This window comes from Podarcis vaucheri (genome assembly GCF_965113315.1).
Source record: "Podarcis vaucheri genome assembly, chromosome: 2".
NCBI classification, from domain to species: Eukaryota; Metazoa; Chordata; class Lepidosauria; order Squamata; family Lacertidae; genus Podarcis; species Podarcis vaucheri.
The window spans coordinates 94,196,977-94,218,283 of NC_138760.1; the positions used below are offsets into that span (position 1 = coordinate 94,196,977).

General features: G+C 43.7%; 1 protein-coding gene and 1 long non-coding RNA gene across 3 annotated transcripts in view; one reads left to right on the forward strand and one right to left on the reverse strand.

Annotated features, from left to right (window-relative positions):
• PLXND1 (plexin D1) overlaps nt 1-21,307 on the forward strand; it is a 159,036-nt gene that overhangs the window by 30,418 nt on the left and 107,311 nt on the right. The gene's annotated exons all lie outside the window — the stretch shown is intronic.
• LOC309525535 overlaps nt 15,607-21,307 on the reverse strand; it is a 125,510-nt gene continuing 119,809 nt past the window's right edge. For both annotated transcript variants that reach the window (XR_014216392.1, XR_014216393.1), the window contains exon 3: nt 15,607-16,281. This is a non-coding gene — a long non-coding RNA (uncharacterized lncRNA). The remainder of the gene's footprint in view (nt 16,282-21,307) is intronic.

Consider the following 21,307-nt stretch of genomic DNA (forward strand, 5'->3'; position numbering starts at 1 on the left):
TTCTGAAATTATCCCCCACATTGACCCCCTAGAGTCAATGTTCCCTGGATGTTGTTGGACTATAACTCCCAGCATTCCTAGCCAGTATGGTCAGTGCTCAGGGATAATAGTCGTGGTACAAGAACATCCAGGGACCCAAGGTTGAGAAAGGCTGCCCTAGAGCTTCCTTTTCCTACCCCATATAATTACTAAGCTCCCCATTCACTTTCCCAAACCAATTTCCCAAACCACTTCTCTCTTCCATTCTGCAGCCCCACTTTGCTGCCCCGTTTCCATCCCCTGCCAATTCCACCCCCCCCTTTTGTGCAACCTCCCTTTCCGCACACACCAACTGCATGGGGTAAAAGAGAGTTGCCATTTAGAACACAGTGTTCCTACTACAGGAGCCCCACAAGTGCAACAGTTCCACTTAGCACACTTTTGGCAAGAAGAGAAACAATTATGTTATAAGGGAGCAGTGCTTAATCTGTGGTCCTCCAAATGCTGTTGGAGTGCAGCTTCCATCAGCCCAACCACCATGGCCAACAGTCAAGAATGAAGGGAGCTGTAGTTCAGCAACATCTGGAGGGCCACAGGTAAAAGTTTGATATAATGTATAATCACACTGGGAACATTACCTTTCTAGCAGCTGGAGAAAGATACTATCTAGACCGGGGCTAACAAAGGTGGCACTTTGCAGATCTTTTGGACTCCAACTCCCTCAGTCCCACCAGCATGGCCCAGTGGCCAGGGTTGATGGGAGGTGAACACAAAATGTTGGCTACCTCTGAGCTAAATTGTAGTGAGCCTGCTTGAATGTTGAGAGCATCCTCTGAGGCACTTCTCTGTGTGCCGCCACCTTCTGAGGGAGGCAGGTGGGTGACTGGCCAAAGGGCCTTTGCAGTTGTGGTGTCCCACCTGTGAAACTCTCCCCCCATCCCCAAAGCTTTTCTCTTTCAGCACTAAACAGCCTTTTATTTAAGCAAGCCTTTTATCTTTTAATCTGGTTTTACTGTTGCTGCTGATTTCCCCTGGTTTTTTCCTTTTTGTTAGTCTGCTGCTCTGCTTGGTTATTTCATATGCTGTGTGTTTCTTGCTTTCTCATTTTGTTTCATAATTCTAAGATACCCTTGGGAGTTTAATCTGAAGGTGGGATAACAATGTTTATAAATTAATACATAATAGCCGTGATAGAAGAAGAAGAAAGCAGAGAGGAGCCTGTGGTTCCTTTTGTTCTGGCAGGACTTGTGTGTCTTTAAACAGCAGAATGACTGAAGTCCAGCAGGTAAGCATCTCCCAGTATTGTATGTCCATGCCAGGAAAAACAAAAGACACACAAGCCAAGCCAGAAGCAAAATGTGGTGTTTCTAGCATTGTATAAGTGGGAGGCTGTTTGTGCTTCTGATCTTTCCTTCAGCCTCTCACAAAAGCCTCCCCAGAGGGTCATGGGGTGGTAGACTATGGAACATTGTGGGCCAGGCCACAGTGGGAAGGAGAAATTGCCCAAAATCAGTCAGAGGAATCTTTGTGTTCTTGTGGTGCAAGATTCCCTTAGCAGATTCTGGTTAATTCTTCCTCTTACTGCCACTCCATATGACACAGACCATAATGTCCGGTTGGTCCCCAACCCTATGGAGAGGCCTTTCTGGTAGTACAGGGGACTGCAGGGGATGGGGAGGTAAAGGAAAGAGCTTGCCTTCCATTCGCACAATATTGGATACATCCTACGGAGAACATAGAGAGTGTACATTTATTCTACTACACCATTGTCCTTTTCTGTAACGTTAGTTGAGTTTTATCTCCTGGAGTGATCTAAGCAGGTTCTTACTAGCTCTGAGAATGTATAATCTGAAAACAGAAACTTTAATTTGGAGCAGTGAACAAAAATCTTCACTCTTAATGACCACTGTCTGGTGAGACATTCCATCTTTCTTACTGTTCACTAAAGTGAGTGAATCTGACCGGATGGTTTATGTGACTGATCTGAAAGTTCTAAAGTTTAAGAAGTGAATCTGAAATGGAACTTTGTATTTCATCCCTCTCATCACTTTCTGACTTTACTGAGTTCTGGTACAAGACGCACACTGGATTTGATATATTTACTTGATCTTTCCAAAGATTCTTTGAAACATCTGTTTCTGTGAATGTTGGAAAGAGCTATGAAAGTACAGTGATGTTTGGCAAAGCGTTTTATCAAATGAATATAGACTACAGTTGTTGAGCATATTATTAATCATAATCAATCGTTCAATTACTTTGGATTTTACTTTTAATCAATGTGCTCAGTGCTATATAGCATCTTGCTTGTGCTCACTACATCCTTGTGAGGCAGTTTAAGCAAACGGAGAGATATGATTTAGTGATGGAAGTATACTTCAGATTGGTTCCCACTCCCCCAAAAAATTCTTAATCCCAACGTGAGGTGAATCCAAACCCTTTAAATTTGGGGTTGCCTTATATTGAGGTTTGTCCTTCATCACCAATACTTCTGTGTCCTGGGTTGTTTTGATAATAGCTCAGCACAGCTGGAGCATATCCACCCTACAGAATAAAATTGGCTTAACAGTCCCTCTTTTGTGAGAATCCTGGGAATTGCGGTGTCGTGAAGTCTCAGTACTTCAGCAACTACAGTTTCCAGAATTCTTGAAGGAGCCATAGTCCAAACTGATCTAGAGAGGTATCAGAAGTTTGATATAAACTGGCTGTGCACAAATCAGGGTATCAGAAATCTCTGAGTACTTGCCCTTTTGTGGACTTTCCATATGGCCTCAGACGAATCGTCTAATCTTTCTGGTATTGGTGTGATGCTTTAATATATTCCCAATTCACTTCCCCACGATGCACCATTCATTTATTCAAATAATCCAAAAAGTATTGACAAAGGACATGTTTTAAAAAGTACACTTATCAACAACCAGCATCCACATGTCTCATCCCCGTATTACAGCATTCTGGCTTTATCTTTCCTTATCCCCATTTTCCCTCATACTTGCCTTACGTTTGCCTATTGCTGTACACTACTTTTTCATGTAAAGCTAAAGCTATTCATTCCATGTTGGGGTATCTGTTGAATCAAGTTCTGATTTATGACTGCACATCTTCCTATTTCCTCTTCTCCACACTTTTATTTCCTCACCGTTGGGATATATAACATTTTTTCAAACTCCCATATACATATTTGTATGAACAGGTTTGATCTGCTGGTTACTTCATTCCCAAGGTCTTTAAACACTTCACAGTTCCAGGATATGTGATATAGTTACTTCTTATTACCAACTTTGACACCCTGAGGTGTCTTATTTCCTCCTAAGCCAGTCCAGTGGGAAATGATTGCACCTGTGTCAGTTTTTAAAAATAATAATTTTAGGTTTGAGATCAATGGATGATTGTTTTCTGTTTGCTTATAAAAGCCTGTTTTGGTATGCTTATAAAAATAAGCATTGGGTGCCCCATTACTGGCATGCTGTGCTTTCAAACTCCCTACTCTCATCAGAAATAAGATACTGGGTTAGAAGATGGGCCAGTCTTCACTTTGCCAGTAAATCTGAAACAAATATTTCTTTTTCCTATTCTTCAAACTTTCTTACATACATCAGTGCGCGAGAAGGTTGTTTCAAAAACGGCTTTAATAAAATGTGTGCCACATCAGCTGTCCTCTGTATTGAGTAAATTATGCAAGTTTGAGCGGGGATGAATTCCTCTGCCCTTTCCCATAATTCTATTGGCTGTGCAGGATTAGCAGGAAAAGATATGCAAAGATCCAGCATTTCACTAAACTAAGCAGACACATGATTAAGTACAAGCAAGGAATAGTCCTAATGACTACAAAGATGTTATTTGTACATGGGTATTTTTCAGAACAGAGCTGTATTTTATTGCTTCTGAAGCACTTTGAAGATCAGAGGGGCACTGTATTAGTAGCAGTATTAAGAATATATCCTCCAAAGTGTAAGAAGCCAAATTTACCGTCAATCCAAAATTCTGTCTTCTGGGAAAGTTAGGATATTTTTGAAGTCCGTTAGCAAAGCCAAAGCTAAACATAAATGAGAAACACAGCTTGAATGGTAAAAGGGGGATTCTCTTGAGAACTGAGCAGCTAAGAAAATATAGCTTGAATAATGTAATATAGTCTGAATAAATCAGATGACTTATTCCAAACAATTTCAAAAGCGACATTTTAGCTGCGCTTTCTAAATTGGTGGGATGCCCTTGCAGAGAGGTGCTTTGACTTATGTATCCTGTCCCAGGAGAGCATGGGCAGAAAAATAGCGTTTTCTAAAAAGGGTGATTTTAAAGGACACAAAGGATTTAGTTGCTTAAACATACAATATTTTGGCTATAAGAGGCCTTCTAGAGACTGTTATTCATTAATCCATCAGTCTAGCCATTGTTCGGGGATTTCATTGTTTAATCTTAAAGTATTGTATTTAACACAGAACGAAGAATAAGCCGTCTTCATGGCTAGTAAAAAGGATGTGCATTCTCAGGAAAGGGCAAACACTTCCCTCAACAACTTTAATCAGTTGAGCACTCGCTGTCTTAGTTGCATGAAGATTATAGCCATTCCTTCTTTTCCTTTTTGACATAAAACACCCACCCTGGCCACATTCATAGGCTTAGGTGTGCTGATAGCGTAGAGAAACTTGTGTAATGAAGCTGAGTAGTTCTTTAATTATTAAAAAAAACATATGCAGTCTTCAATAACAAAAAGAAAACCCTGTTAAACAAGTCCCACTGGATTGTCAAATTAGCATTCATTTTAACTTGCCCTATGACTAGTTTGTTATTTGAACTTTTTTTAATTCCAAAGAAAATGTGAGGAACATTAAAAACTCTAAAACAGACAACTGATGAAATATTTCCATAGCAGTTATCAGGGGATGATTAGCTGCTTGTGCTTAAAATGGTGCCCCTTCAGAGTTTGTGCGGCCCCACAAACCTCTGTGTGTGACAGAGCTCCTCAGACATGTCTGCTCTAGTCACTGTTAGAGTCCGACAGTGGCTGTTTGCGGAAACGCCTCCAACAAAGAAGTTCCTTAACGGAAACACGTCTCCTGGACTCACGACGTGACAGCTTCCGACGAAGCATGGGTCTCCCTGCAATTGCTTCTGACACCTCCCCACTATTTTCACTGGACGTGTCTCTCACCCCTTTCTCCCCCCTGCTTCCTGCCTGCGCTGCTGCATCTCTCTCAGTATCCCTGAGATCCTCCTCCAGAGACCCCGCGCTCCCCCTGCTGGTCCCTGCTTTGGCTGTTGAGTCTCTCCCAGTCTCTGGGAGCCCTATCACCTCCTTTCCCTCTGATGTCAGTTCCCTGACATCCACCTCCCCTCCAGGGCCCCCTTCCCCCCCGCCCCCTCCCTCTCCTCTGGGCGGTGAGGAGCTGAAACCCCGAAACGAATCCTCTTCATCTTCCGACGTCTCGAACATCTCCCTCCATCGGTCTTTGTTCCGACTCGCTGAATCCTCCTCCACCTCGGAATCAGAGAACCCCTCCAACTCCTCTTCTTCGTCTGTGGTGGCGAAGTATTCCCTCCGGAACCTCGCCACTGGCTGGGGTTTTCGAGGGAATCTCTGATGAAAAGTTTCAATTAGAACCTCGTCATCTACATCCTCTGCCCTGACCCAGGTGTTTTCCGACTCCGGTTCCCCTTCCCACATTACCAAATACTCTACTTGCTCTCCTTTCCACCTGGAATCTAGGATCTCCGCTGCATGGTAGCTGTGTTCTTTTTCCTCCATCGCTGGTCCCCTATTGACCCTCCCCTCTCTGTCCCCTATATACGGTGACAGCAACGATCTGTGGAACACTGGGTGCAACTTCATGTGGTTCGGTAACCGGAGTCTGAAAGCCACTGGGTTGACCTGTTGCGTGACTTCAAATGGGCCCAGTCTTTTGGGTCTTAACTTCTTACAACCTCCTTTAAATGGTAACCCTTGGGTGGACAGCCACACCTGGTCTCCCACCCTAATGCTTTCCCCTTCCCTTCTGGTTTTGTCTGCCTGCCTCTTATATTCCTCCTTCGCCCGGTTTAAATTAAGTTGGAGTTGGCGATGGATCGCTTCCATTTCTTCAACGAACTGTTCTGCTGCTGGAACGCTCCAGTTCTTCCCCTCCCCCCCTGGGAAGGCTCGGGGATGACACCCGTGATTGGCCAAAAAAGGGCTCATCCCCGTGGACACGTTCTCTGCATTGTTGTAAGCAAATTCTGCCAACGCCAGCTTCTCCACCCAATCATTCTCTCTGTCATTAACATAACACCTCAAATATTGCTGGAGGACACCATTAGCTCTTTCCGCCTGCCCGTTGGTTTCTGGATGACGGGCAGTAGAGAAATTAACCTCTACATGCAGTAAGCTCATGAGCTTCCTCCAGAACCTGGAAGTAAATTGTTTCCCTCGGTCCGAAACCACCCTCAAGGGGGCGCCATGCAACCTAAACACATTTTCCACAAACAATTTGGCGGTTTCTTCTGCTGTGACCGCATGTGAGCAGGCTATAAAGTGGGCCATCTTGGTTAACAGATCTACCACCACCATAATGGCTGTTTTCCCTTTGGACCTGGGCAGATCAGTCATAAAATCTATTGCCACTGCCTCCCACGGTCTTTCCGGCGTGGGTAGTGGTTCTAATAAACCTGCCGGTGCCCGCCTCTCCCCCTTGGCTCGTTGGCATCGGTCACACCCTCTCACATATTCACGCACATCTTCCCTGACCTTGGGCCACCAGAATTCCCTGGTAACCAGCCACATGGTTTTGTGTTGCCCAAAATGCCCTGCTGTGGGGTTATCGTGCAGTTGCTTGAGTACCTTTTCCCTCAATTCCCCTTCAGGTATGTATAACGCTCCCTTGTAGTACAACGCCCCATTTCTCTCCTCAAAACCCCCGGGTTTGTCTCCCTCCCTCCTAAGACTCCTGAGTTTGTCCTGGGCGTATTCATCCTGCCCCGTTCCCTCTACCAGTTCCCTTTGCCCCACCAATGCCGCCCCACACACCCAGCGGTCCTCGGGAATGACATGGGTCTCTTCGGGTACACCCTCTCCCTCCAAATATTCAGGTTTGCGTGAGAGAGCGTCCGCCCTAACGTTCTCCGGGCCTGGTACGTAACAAATCTCAAAGTTAAATTTGGAGAACTCCTGGGCCCATCTCAACTGCCGTTGGTTGAGCACTCGCGCAGTTCTCCAATACTCTAGATTCTTATGGTCCGTGCACACTTGCACCTTCTGTTGTGCACCAATTAGTAGGTGCCTCCATCTCCGGAAGGCCTCATAAATTGCAAGAAGTTCCCGGTCGTACACCGTGTAGTTCCTCTCAGACTTGTTCAGCTTCCGCGAAAAGAAGGCACACGGTCGCCACTCAGACCCCTCCTTCCCCGGCTGCAGAAGAAGCACCGCCCCTATGGCTCTGTCCGACGCGTCTGTTTCGACCCTCAGCTTTTTTTGTAAATCCACATGTAGAAGTTGTTCGTCAGAGGCGAAGGCCCTTTTCAGTTCCTCAAACGCTCGCTCCGCCTCCCCCGTCCAAACAAACTTCTTTTTGCTGCTGAGACAGTCCGTGATGGGCGCCGTCAGGTGGGCGAAGTTGCGGATGAACTTACGATAAAAGTTTCCAAACCCTAGGAACCTCTGCACATCCTTCTTGGTCTTGGGTGTTTTCCATTCCAGCACCGCTTGAACCTTGCCGGGGTCCATGGCCAACCCCTTATCTGACAAGCGGTACCCCAGGAATTCCACCTCCTTGGTATGAAACTGACACTTCTCCAGTTTCACCCACAGTCTGTTGGCTTGCAGCCTGCTCAACACTTCTCTGACGTCTCTCACATGTTGCTCCTCATTCTCCGAATACACCAACACGTCATCTAAGAAGGCCACGCAATTCTTGTAGAGCAAAGGCCCCAGTACGTGGTTCATGAAAGCTTGAAAACACGCGGAGCCTGTTTGTAATCCAAAAGGCATAACTAAGTATTCAAATGCCCCCAAAGGGGTGAACATGGTGGTCTTCCATTCATCCCCTTTCCTTATACGTATCAGGTTGTACGCCCCCCTTAGGTCCAGCTTTGTAAAAATCTTTCCCTTCCGCACCCTGGTCAAAATATCATCAATCCTGGGCATAGGAAAAGCCGCCGGCTCTGTCACTGCATTTAGGGCCCGAAAGTCACATACCAGCCTCGGCTTGTCCGTGTTTTTTTTGTCCACAAAAAACACTGGGCTACCCCCCGCTGCCTTGGACTCTCTGATGAAGCCCCTCTTCAGGTTCTTGTCAATGAACGCTCGCAACTCCTGCATTTCCCTGTCTGACATGGCATACAACTTGCCTACAGGAAGCTGTGCTCCAGGGAGTAAATTGATCTGGCAATCAAAGGGTCTATGCGGAGGTAGTTGGTCAGCTTCCTTCTCGCTGAACACGTCGCTGAGATCAGCATACTGTGGTGGCACCTTCCCCTTCTCCACTACTTCAGCCCCTGCCAGGGTGGCTTGGGCCCCTGCTGACCCCTTTTCCCCCCTGCAGTGTTCTAAGCAATGTGCGGAACCGAAGGAAACCACTCTTTGATGCCAGCCCACCAGCGGATCATGTAGGGCTAGCCAGCTCATTCCCAAAATAATGGGAGCACCTCCCAAGGTGGCCACATTAAACGCTATCAGTTCTGTGTGCCTTGCCACCCTCATTATCATTGGGATGGTCTGCAAGCTGACTCCTCCTCCCAACAGTTCCCTGCCATCGATCGTGGTCACCTGCAGGGGGTTGCTTAAAGGGATAGTCTGTATCTGGTGTTCAGCAGCAAACTCCTTGCTCATAAAATTGCAGGAGCTGCCTGAGTCCAACAGTGCCTTTATTTTTAGGGGGTGTCCATTTTGCAGCTCTAGCGACACTTCAATCACTAGAGCCGGTCGAGGAGCTTCTGGCACTGGCACTTGGGGAAGGGGCACTTTCACTGCTCTTTGGCCTGGCTGCAGTGCCCTGATGGCAACCAGGCGTTGGCTTTTACCTGCTCCGTTTCTCCCTGCTCTTCCCCCTCAACAGCCCCCACCATTCCTTGCCATTCCTTCCTCTGGGGGCAGACTCTGGCAAAGTGGCCTGGCTGTTGGCAGAGATAGCATTTCCGGGCTCCCTTTCCCTCCTTCTTCGCCCCCTCACTGGGCTTTGAAACTGCGCGCGCGCGGGCTGTTCCGATTTCCATCGGCTCTGCCGGCGGGAAAGCTGGCTCAGGAATGTCTGGAATGCGTAACTCCTTCCAACGTTCCCCTCTCCCTTCCCGCCTCTCCAAGGCTCTTGCCTCCTGGCGCGCTCCAATGGTCAGCGCAGATTTGGTCAGCTGATCCATAGACACCGCCCTGGGGCTCCTGGCCAGCTCGTCTTTCACAGCTGAAGAAAGACCTTCTTCAAATAGCATCTGAATGGGTGCTGCCGATAAATCCCATCCCAATCTGTGAATCAGCATGGTAAATTCAGTCCAGTACTCACGGACAGATCTGCTTCCCTGCTTGCAAGCCATTAACTGTCTGCGCACCACCCCTTCCTCAATGTCGCTGGAAAACATGATATCCATTGCACGAAAAAATTTCATAGTGTCCTTTAGGATATCGTTGTGCGTTGCCATCAGGGGTCGAACCCAGTCTCGCGCGCCCTTCTCAAGATGCCCAATTACAAAAGCAACTCGAGATTCCTCATCAGGGAACTCATCAAACTGGACATTCAGGGCATATTGCATTTCAGTCCTAAAGGCATGGTAATCCTTGGGGTCCCCCCCAAACTTCTGCACCAATCCTGGTACCTTTCTGGGGAACTGAGTGGTTCTCCCCTTCTTGTCTGCATCTTGAGCCCTCCTCTCCTCGAGCCTCGCCGTCTGCAGCGCCAGTTGGACCTCCAATGCTCGGCATCTTTCTTCCAAGCTTGGATCAGCTCCTCCCCCTGCTCCTCCGGCTCCGGCTGGGTCGCTCATGATGCTTTCTCCTGCACAGGCAGCGTACAGAGACTGTCGGACTGCTATCAGGGGATGATTAGCTGCTTGTGCTTAAAATGGTGCCCCTTCAGAGTTTGTGCGGCCCCACAAACCTCTGTGTGTGACAGAGCTCCTCAGACATGTCTGCTCTAGTCACTGTTAGAGTCCGACAGTGGCTGTTTGCGGAAACGCCTCCAACAAAGAAGTTCCTTAACGGAAACACGTCTCCTGGACTCACGACGTGACAGCTTCCGACGAAGCATGGGTCTCCCTGCAATTGCTTCTGACACCTCCCCACTATTTTCACTGGACGTGTCTCTCACCCCTTTCTCCCCCCTGCTTCCTGCCTGCGCTGCTGCATCTCTCTCAGTATCCCTGAGATCCTCCTCCAGAGACCCCGCGCTCCCCCTGCTGGTCCCTGCTTTGGCTGTTGAGTCTCTCCCAGTCTCTGGGAGCCCTATCACCTCCTTTCCCTCTGATGTCAGTTCCCTGACAGCAGTGTTTGCATTAGAGCTGATGCTAGCTTTGATTCCCCTAACTTATATGTTTATGTATTTTCAACCTCTGGGTTTTTGAGGACATGGAAATTGTTCAGTTTTAATAGGAAGCATTTTGCTAAAGATCTATCCTGAAAATATTAATCTAAGGCTACCCTCTAAGATACCTTTTCAAAACCACACAGCTACTCTGGAGTAGCTAATTTGAATATTAGTGCCTTGAGTTTGGGAGTGAGTTTAACACAAATTGGATTTAAGATGTATTATTCCATGGACTGAACCACCTCGTAACTGATTAGTGGTTCTAGCTGATGGAATACTTCATTGCCAAAGTAACTTAGCAAGAGGTTTTATGAGATCATGACTTTTGTCTGTGATGGATAGTGTGGATTTTAACTTATTCCTGTGAGGAAAAATAGTTGAGAAATCTATGTACTGATGAAAAGAAATATTGGGATTTTTATAGAGAAAGATTTCAACTGGTTGTTCAAAAACTTGCCCTTCTGACAGCTAAGATCTCTTTGAAAGGAAATTCTACCATTTTGATGTATGAATTGTTCAGAGAGCCTTCGTCATGTGCTAAAATATTATTAATGGGAAAAGAAAGTAGATTCACTTAACAGTATTCCCTCCTTATACTTCCTAATACTTCCTGGTTCGTGTTAGAATTTAATCAAGGCTTGGAGTGGTAAACTGAGTGCCAGACACTTGCATTCAGCAAGTGTTAAATTGATGGGTGAGCACCCAGACCCCCTAGCTCCCTCCGAAATCAATACACAAACACAAATATATTGGGTTAATGGGATAAATAAGGCCACAACTTTATTGGTTACAGATGTGAACGGTTTGGCTTAGGCAATTGGGTGAAGCAAGACTATATCCTGACTCCTGCCCGACTGCAGGAAGTCTTTTTTAAGGGTCAACCACCGGAAGGGGTAGCCCTACGATGTACATCAAATGAGCCCCCCCCCGGGTCACCGTTTGGGTCGTGGCATGGCCCTAGCCCACACCCAGGCTTTGGACAGGAACCACACCCCCAGATCCCTTTAACAGGATACCCTTAACATGGAGGGGCAGTTGGAGACAACAACCTCCCCTCCCATAATAAGGCTTACCCAATGCCTAACCTTACAAAGTTGTGACGATTGCTACTAGGTAGGCGAAAACCAAATGGCTAGTGCCAATTTTGCCAAGTGGAAAAATTCCCACCCGGTCCCGACAGCCAGGTGACAGACATAAGTCATAGCAAGGCCATAGTCAATCCATGCAGGAAAAGAGGGTGGGTGGGCTGGGAGATCCCTAGAGTGGAGGCAAATGAGGCTGCCTCCCCGGCCACCCCACAAGTTAAACTCTCATAGCCACACCTTTAACAAGATACCCCAGCGTTTGGAAGGTATTGGCCTACTATGAATTTTGGATATCCCTCTCAAGTCAAACATTTTTTATATGTATGGTGGAAAATATAGCTCAGAGGCAAAATGTTTACTATACTGCTGAACTGATGACTACTTTTTTCTTACTCTGTGATGGGGGCTAGAAAAAGCTACACTGAAATGCAAAAGGAATTTCAAGAGCAGGGAAAGCTTTTTTGTACAAGAAGAGACGCTCCGAATGTAAGGATATACCGTATGAAAACAAACAAATTACAAACACTCAGTTGAAATGGAAACTTTCAACCCCAACTCAGAAGACTGAGCTAAGTGCATGAATGTAGCTGCTTGCGTAAAATCATTAACTGATTTCCTCTGTCGACCCCTGATGCATCATCGTTGCTATTATAAATGAGCATTCACTGCACAAAAGCCAGTGACATCAAGAAAAATCAGTAGAATTAGTTGAGAAAAACGAATAGCTGTTTCATCAGTTCATTGTCTTCTGTCTAGCTACTACAATAGATGAAAGAATTATGTTAGCTGAGCAGACTTCAAAGTGTTTGCTTTCACTGTTTCTTGTTTGTTTTTCTTTTCTCATTAGCATTCCCCCCCCTTGATTAGAGTGCTTATGTTCCCCTTTCAGTTCACAACAATTTCGGATCAAATCATGGAAATCTCTCTTAATAGATCCAATTGGAATTTCATCAGAACAAATATTTGGGCATTAGATATAAAAGAGGTCCATGTGGGATGGAAACATGCTTCTAATTAATGACAGATTTAAGTTTTATCAGTTTTGCATCCAGATACGTTGAGAGAGTTTTAGTTTCATGGAGAAGAAAATATATGCTATATATGAGCCATTCCTTTCAAAATACTTAGATAGTATAAACAGGAAATAATTGCGCATAAAACTGCTTAAGAATTCAGAGTTGTTAATAGGGATTGCAAAGGAAGCAGCTACTCAAGATTCCTTTTTTCAGCATGTGGATTAGATAGATGCTGATAACTTAAAAGCCTAATAAAATGACGAAGGCACTAAAATTAATGTCTATAAATGTTAGTGAACAATAATCCTAGAAAACAGGACAGTTGTCAATCTGTTTTTTTTAAAGATGCTGTAGATTGCATACCAGGGTGGTTATATTCATTGCTAGTTCTACTCAGAATAAACCCAGTGAGGTTTATGGGCAGCGCTAGCGAGGTTCATTAATTTCTGTGGGTCTACTGTGTGTAGGCTATAATCCATATCATTGGAGGGGGTCTTATAGGTCATCTGTGACCTACTTACTGTGAATAACGAAAACTGCATTTGTTCACGTTTATACATCTCAGGCTTGTTACTTCTCTCAAGATCAGTGCAACAGGGTTTTCATGAAACAGGCAGATTTAGAGTCCATGTTAAGAACAGGTAGCATTGTTCATTATTGACACCTTCATCCGATACTAAAACAGATAAGATGATTTGGGTCTTGGGAATTTAATCATTAGCCTATAATAGCAAACACATTGGGATATTAGTTGCCAGGGTGCCAAAGAGTTCCTTTTGTGGGATTTAGCAGAACCCTACATTTAGCAGATAAATTGGTCTCTGCAGATATTATGCACATGGAACTTTAATTATACATGCTGTCCACAGAGTTTCGATATTAAAAGTTTTTCCATCCTGTTGATAACAAAAAGATAACAAAAACAAAACAAACAAAATCTTTCAGTAATTGCAGCTCAGTTTATGTTGTACAATGTATGTGATTATGTGCGCATGTTCCAAGTTGTATGTTGGCCAGACATCTAGACCCCTTGGTTGACACTTGTGGCTTCCTTTCGTCAAATAAACCATGAGCAGAAATGAAGGTTAGGCCTTGGCTTGCCACTCGTGGTGTGTTTAGGAGAAGCAAACTGCGCGCACTGGTTCTCATGTCATGTTGTGCCAGCACAGTGGCCTCCAAGCTCAGCAAAGAGGAGCAGGGCAGGTGTGATTTGAGGAGTGCACACCAGCACACTGTTCATGCACAGCAAAACATAGTTTATATCAGACTATGGCTTACCAGGACGTGCAAACAGGAGGGCCATGTCTGAGCTGATTTTTCTGTGGAGCCATTACACCTAATGTTTAACTGAAATCTATTGTAACTTAATCCTTCTGTAACTTCATCACAATATATGTCTATATGTTTTCCCCACAGCCCCAGTCTGCTGCAGCAGAGAAAAAGTGCAGCCCTTCTCTGTGTGATAGCCCTTCAAGAATTTGAAAGGTGCTATCATGTTCCTTTGTGTTTCTTCTCTAGTCTAAACATAACCAGTCCCTTCAACCTTTCCAGTTTTCATGTAAGATACAAATGTTAAAAAAAGAGAAGTTTATGCACTACAAAATCCAATGAATGGTAACTGTATTGCATCTGCTAATGCAAAAACCAAAGTGTATAAACTTTGTAGTGTTGAGATGCTTTGGAAGATACATATTCTGATCAAATACTTGATGGCAGAACAGAAATCACTTTAAACCAGCTTCCCCCTTCCCTTCCTTCCAGCTATTTTGGGTTGTAACTCCAATCGTACCTGACTACTGCCTATCCTAGCCTGGGCTGATGAAAGTTGTAGTCCGAAACATCTGGAGGGCACAGGTTGGGAAAGGCTGGTGGTTGAGCCTGAGCAAAGCATTGAGGTCATATCTCTTCAAGGAGGAGGACTTTTGCAGTGTTTCATTTCACTTGAACCAGGGACCCTATGTTAAAACAAGGGGCTCTGTTTAAGATATTAAAAACCAGGCAGTTATAGATGAGAAAGGACAGTCTTTCAGATAACCTGCTCTGAAGCCGTTTTGAGCCTTAAAAGTTACAACCGGCACTTTTTAGTTGGATCTGGAGGAAATGGTCTGGGACTCAGTGCATATTACAAAGCGCCAGTTGTTTTAAATCACTTTATCTTGATCGGGTAAAATACAGCTCCTTCCACGTATTCTGAACCTACAATGAGAGACGGAAAATACTTTTAGTGCCAGGGCAAAGGGGGAAATGAATAGGAAGGGAGGAACTCTGATGGGACGGAAGAAGGGGGCAGCTTCCACAGAAAATTAGGTCAGCGTCTGCAGTTTACCCACCTGTGTTTTTAATATTACATGTGAACACAGCGCATCCTAGCAGAAATAAAAGACTAGCATAGCATGAATGAGAATATAGCTGCAGTATATTTGGATACAAATGGAAGTGCTCATTTGGGGAGAATCCAACCTACATTTTCTAGTATTACACAACATTATTACCTTTGCTCAACCCTATTGGCATAGGGTGGGCTATTTATTTTTGATGTAAAAGGCTGAGTACTGCACAAGTCTAAACATTCATAACTATTGTCAAATTGTATGATGATGAAAAGTTTCTCTACACTGGATATTATACAGTAGTTTATATTTGGAGAGTTTTTCATTTTAATTCTAATGATAGCTAATGGTTTACTTTTTAAAAGTGGGTCTCTTTCATAAGAATTCATAGAAATTCTTTTTGTGTAGTAAAAATAGCTTTTGACATGAGTCTTCATATGCTCAATATTTATGTCCCATAAATTCATAAAGAATAATTTAATGTTAGCAATGTCATTTTCCCAGGACTTCATGCATGCTTGGAGTCAACAGCTTAATCCTCTGCTAAGTTGCATGAAAACGACCAGAAGAAACCCTCTGACTTCCTTTCGCATTGTGGCAAAAAAAGTTTTAATAGAAATACAGTATTTCCTGTTCAAATAAGTTTACGTTTGATTTGTAAGACACACACACACCCTCCTCAATTTGGTCAAGAACGTTCAAGCTCACAAAATACAGGACCCCAAATCTGTTAAATTCATTGTTTCCTTGAGCGTTGCCTTACCACTTCTTTTCTGTGTTTCTTCAGAAACTGACTTCCTGAAAACTAACCTCTCCTTGTTTAATTTAATTAATCTTCCACATGGCAGCAACTGTGGTTAATCATCTATCTTATACTATACTCCAATTTTGAGATTTTAAAAAATATGCATTGGGGCCATATAAGGCCTTATGGTTTTAGAGGGAATAAGCTTTTTCTTCTTATCCCAGAATCATATCTCATATATATTTATATATGTATGAACTAGATGAATTGAAACAGTTTTGCCATTTTTGTTAATTGCAATAAGAATACTATACCCTACACTGAAATACCTCTCTGCCAGGTTATATATGCTTACAGGTGTACAAAATATGCAGTTCTCTAATTTGGACAGAAAGAAGGGTGGGTGTCTTGTTTGTGTCTTCCCTGGACCTTATTCAGTTATGTGAGACTGGAATAATATCACACATTCTTGATTTTGGTATCAGCTGTTAGGAGCAGGCATCACATAGGTGCTTGGGAGCTTCTCAACCCTGTTGGCAGGGATATAACAGCAGCCCAGTAGGGAGCACTGTCATGCAACTCTTCCCCTACTCATCGTTCTTCATCAGCATAAAGATGTTGCAGAATTCCATACAAAACAGGAACCTAAACAAGAACGACTAGTCAGTTGAAATATCATGGACTCCTACTACCATCGTTTACTCTGCCTCCTTTACCCTTCTTGCTAAGTAGCAGATGATGAAAAAGAAAACTGCTACCCCACCCACCCACCCCCCAAAAGTCCTGTAGGCCCTACAAATGTTTATGTCTTTTGGGGGGAATAATTTTGTAGGGGTGTGGAAGGAAATCACCCTAAAATCACATTAATAAAATACAGATGACAACAGAAGGTGAGGGATTCTAATTAATGAACTTGAAGTGAACTTTAATCCACAACAGCTGATGCCGTAATAAAGTTGTTAGTCTTTTAGTTGCTAAAGTACTCTTCTGATATGTATCTTGTAGTATAATACCAGAATTGGTATATAGATTCAGGATTATTCACTACTCTGGACAGAAAGGAAAGGATCACATCCTTTTACCATCCTTTTACTATCTCACAGTATCTCTGGAACAGGCAAGCATCATAACCAGGCTTCCCCGTATAGGAAGGCCACAACATTGTGTCATCAGCAAATAAATGGCATGATAATAAGCTAAATTTTGCAGAGAGGAAACATACAATGCTCCACAAAAAATAAACCCAGAGAAATATGGGGAAAAACCCCCACCATATTTAGAAGATTTTGATGAAAATCCAGTGTCCTTCCTCTCCTTATTCTCTATCCTCTGTTATCCTAGTTCCTCTTTCAGCTTCATACCTTTCCCACTCCAGTTACCAAACTCTCGTTTCCGATCTGGTTTTACTGTATGTTAACTTAGAAGTTTTGCGCCAGCCTATGTGCAATAGAAGGAAGACACAAAAAGATTAATAAACAGTTAGTGTAAGTTGAGATGTGCAAAAACATGCCCAAACCCAAATTTTGCACATGGTAGCCTTCTAAATTCCTGACACATGTGTTCTTCAGTTTTACTTTAGCCTTTTGAAATGACTAGGTATTTATTCATTAGCCATAAAATAAAACTCTGTATCCACAGGCACACCATTGGGGTGGTGTGTGTTTGTCCTATGCCACATGCAGGAGATAATTTTTTTTCTCTATCTGAAGGTTGTCCTTTTTTTTCCTATAGAAAGGAATGGGAGAGAGTGAGAATGTATTGGGGAGAACTGTGGAGGTGAAGCCAAATATGTGCTCTGATCCAGACATCACTTGGTCTCAGCTCAACGCACATAAGATCTGATGTATACCTCTGACTGAGGTTCCTCCAAGCTTTGGACTTTATCTTCCTCTGCCCATTATATCTAGTACACGCAGGAAAATGATATGTAGATTATTATATAGATTTGAATTAGAAACAGCCCTCCTGGCTCTTGATATGTTTATGATGAGGCATGAAAGTTGTCCTCTACAGCATTCAAAGAAGAAATCTAGACCTTCTAGTTCAGGAAACAATTATCTTCACCAGTGGTTGCCAAATCCAAGACTGTTAAATAAAGAAAGCAGCTGTTCCTGCCTCTCCCAAGGGCCTTCCATACTCTCATTTTCTGAAAAAGCCATGTGCATTTGTTTCCAATTTGTAGTGTGCTGTCTGCGTGTGTTTTGCCTAGGTATAACTTTTGTTACAGGGATATCTCATTTCAGAGCGATATGTGCTGTTTTATATACAGACAGCCGCCACCATTGTACTGATTGCAAAGAAATGTTGCGCTTGAAAAGGATTCACTTGTTGAACCCATTTCTGGTGTGGAAGAAACACACTTTCTGGTGCCTGGTATTACAAAAGCATGAGCCTCCCCTGCTTGGTACGGCAGAATTCACAAAAATTGCTGACGTATATAAGAATCAATATACTTATCCATGGACAACCCTTTGCATTCTGTAGTTAAGAACACATTGCTTATCCTGGTTTTTGGCTCATTTTTCCATTTCATAGAAAGCAGTTGTGCTGTCAAAGTACTTGAATCAGTTCAGTTGCATGGACTACAAGGGACTAATCAACTATCATTAGTATGGGGAGCCGGCATAAAGTATGCTGGTTTAAATTAAGCCCGTGTAAGGTATTCTGATCGAAATGCTGTTCAGGAGTGAGGCTACTGCTAACTAATCTGTCCTAAACCTGGCAGAGGGAAAACAAACCTTTAAAATAATTTGATTCGCACCTCCTTTTTGCTGGTGTACATCCCATCAGGATGCCGGATCACATGGCTGAGCTGAATGGAGTTAGGATTCACCATAAGTCGCCCTTGCTCAGTCCTCTGCCCTGCCATTCCCCCATTTTCCATCCTTCAGTGTTGCTCCAGCTTCCCTAACCTCAGCTGAGCCATATGAAGGAGTTAAACCAGCATAACTCCATCTGAGCTGGGATGAGGGATTTACGTCAGTGTATAGTCTAGCTCAGGCATAGGCAAACTTGGCCCTCCAGATGTTTTGGGACTACAGTTCCCATCATCCCTGACCACTGGTCCTGTTAGCTAGGAATCATGGGAGTTGTAGTACCAAAACATATGAAGGCCGAGTTTGCCTATGCCTAGTCTAGCTGTTCCAGTTTGATCCTAACTCACTCATCCAGGAGATATTTTGTTTGGATTGCTCCCTTATTCTGATCTATAGCCATTAACTGTACAGTGGTACCTCGGGTTACATACGCTTCAGGTTACAGACTCCGCTAACCCAGAAATATTACCTCAGGTTAAGAACTTTGCTTCAGGATGAGAACAGAAATCGTGCAGCAGGGGCACAGCGGCAGCAGGAGGCCCCATTAGCTAAAGTGGTGCTTCAGGTTAAGAACAGTTTCGGGTTAAGAACAGACATCCAGAACGAATTAAGTTCTTAACCCGAGGTACCACTATACTTGAGTATCTGTAGTTTATATTTAGTGGCAACGACTTTGATTCAGATATCACTATGAGAGAGACCTAGGAACTTGACTTAAAATATGTACAATGGAACCTCGGTTGTTGAACGTAATCTGTTCTGGAAGACCGTTTGACTTCTGAAACGTTTGACAACTGAGGCAAAATTGCCAGTCATCAAAATTCATTGAAAAAATGGAGAAATGCGCCTCGGAAGCCATTCGACTTCCCAGGTGCGTTCGAAAATGTCAGCGTTCGGGTTCTGAATTGTTCAGCTTTCAAAGCGCTCAACAATCAAAGTTCCATTGTATTAGTAGACTAAATTGGGGAAGGACTATTAAATAAGAAAAATGAAAGGGATGTACATAGTAAAAAACCAATTGTGTTGCCCAATTACAGGAAGAAATAAAAGCATTGCTTCAGAGATGGGGTTGGATTTTTGTTTTTCATAGCATTAAATAATGCAGAGCTGCAAAATACATTTTGCAGAGATCCTCATATTTGTAACACATTATCTCTTCTGTTTGGTCTCTAATAAACCATGCCATATAGTTGAGCCTATGTTAGTCTTTCTTGGCACTTGTTCTCAGCATAAAAGGTTTTTAAATCAGCCCTTTCCATCTTGCCTTAGTCTGGCTTACAAAGCCAGTTAACTCCTGGCCTAATGCCTTTGCAGGATAGGGGAGAATGACCAGACATAGTGTTCATTAAGCATAGCCTTCAGTTTGTGGCAACAAATTTGCATTTGCGTGCTAATGAAGAGAGAGGCTCCGAAAACAGGTTTGCAACTCTTCAATTCTGCCTTGGCAATGGTTCGAGGTCAAAACAGATGATAAGAGGTGCATTTGATCAAGGAGAATATTATAGGTCACTATTTCCATACTTGCTTAAGTGCATCTAAAGGCTGTGAAGACCTATGGGGGATACTGCCTGCCCATCCGTTAGTCCTAGTCCACTCAGGACCTCCATACACACTGCCCAGGCTTGTGCCCTGAGGAGGGCACTTTGGTGTTGCTAACACAGCGGTTTAACTCCATCATGGAGGTGCACTCCATGGATGACAACAATTACTTTCATCTGTAAAGAACAACTCCAAGGGAATGTTCAGAATGGGAATTGTTTATCACCATACCTGCTTAATCAAATATGATTTTGTGTTTCAGTTCCTTAGGAACAATAACATCCTGAAACCAAAACCCCAGATCTATTAAAATTTGCAGTGAAAATGGCAAAACCAATCTCCCTCTGAAAATGACCCATTCAGAGGCGACCTGGTGGGATTGTCCTATTTGATTTGCATCCTTGGGGGGCGGGATCCTTAACCCCAGGATCAACCCGGATGGCCTATCAGGCAACATTCAGGTTGACTGATTCGGGATACATACCCAATGTCTGTGCCCAAACCGATTTACATCTGAATCAATAAAGCTGTGGCCATCTCAATCCCAAGATGATTGCTGCTTCAGCACTTCCAACCTGCTGCGCTTCTGTTTGCAACTTAGCCTCAAGTATTTGTTTGGACAGCAGGCTAAACCAAACCTTTCCCTTGCTCAGCAACAAGGACCAAGCAGAGCAAAGTGGCAGCAAACTCCCCTTGGGGAGTCCAAGCATTTGCACGATCTTGCTAAGCCAAAGTTTGGGTTAGTGTGTTGTGTAAACCAGGACATTGACTTTAATAATAGCAGGCTGAAATTTAGTGTCTTTTCGAGTTGGGGTGCAGTTTTAACATGGAAAGCGGAGAGTTTTCAGCAAGTATATGACCCAAGTCCTTTATTGGCCATTCCACTAGTGTGAATCCTTCTATGATTCATCATCTCATGTGTTTCTTCAACATGCACCGTTTCCTTGCTCAGAATCTCTGACCATCTCCTGCTAGACAGCCTGTGACGGCTGGCCAAAAACATTGATAAGTTGTGCAGGAGTCTTCTGTTTAGAGTCTGTTAAGTTGCTGCATTTTCCAAGCTCAGTTAGAACAATTCTGTAAGCCATCAAAACAAAACAGAGCTATGAAGAAAAAAAAAGTTGCATATTACTCATTTGTTTCTAGTCCGAGGACTTTATTTTAAATTTACTTGTAGCATACACTGAAGTGCTGTTTTTTACTTAAATGGTATCTGAGCAGATTCTGAGATTAGCAGTGCACCTGTTATTAGTTTTTATTTTCAGTGCTGCAACCTTTATTGCTTTGTTCTTTTTAAAAAAGCAGCTTTGGCAAGG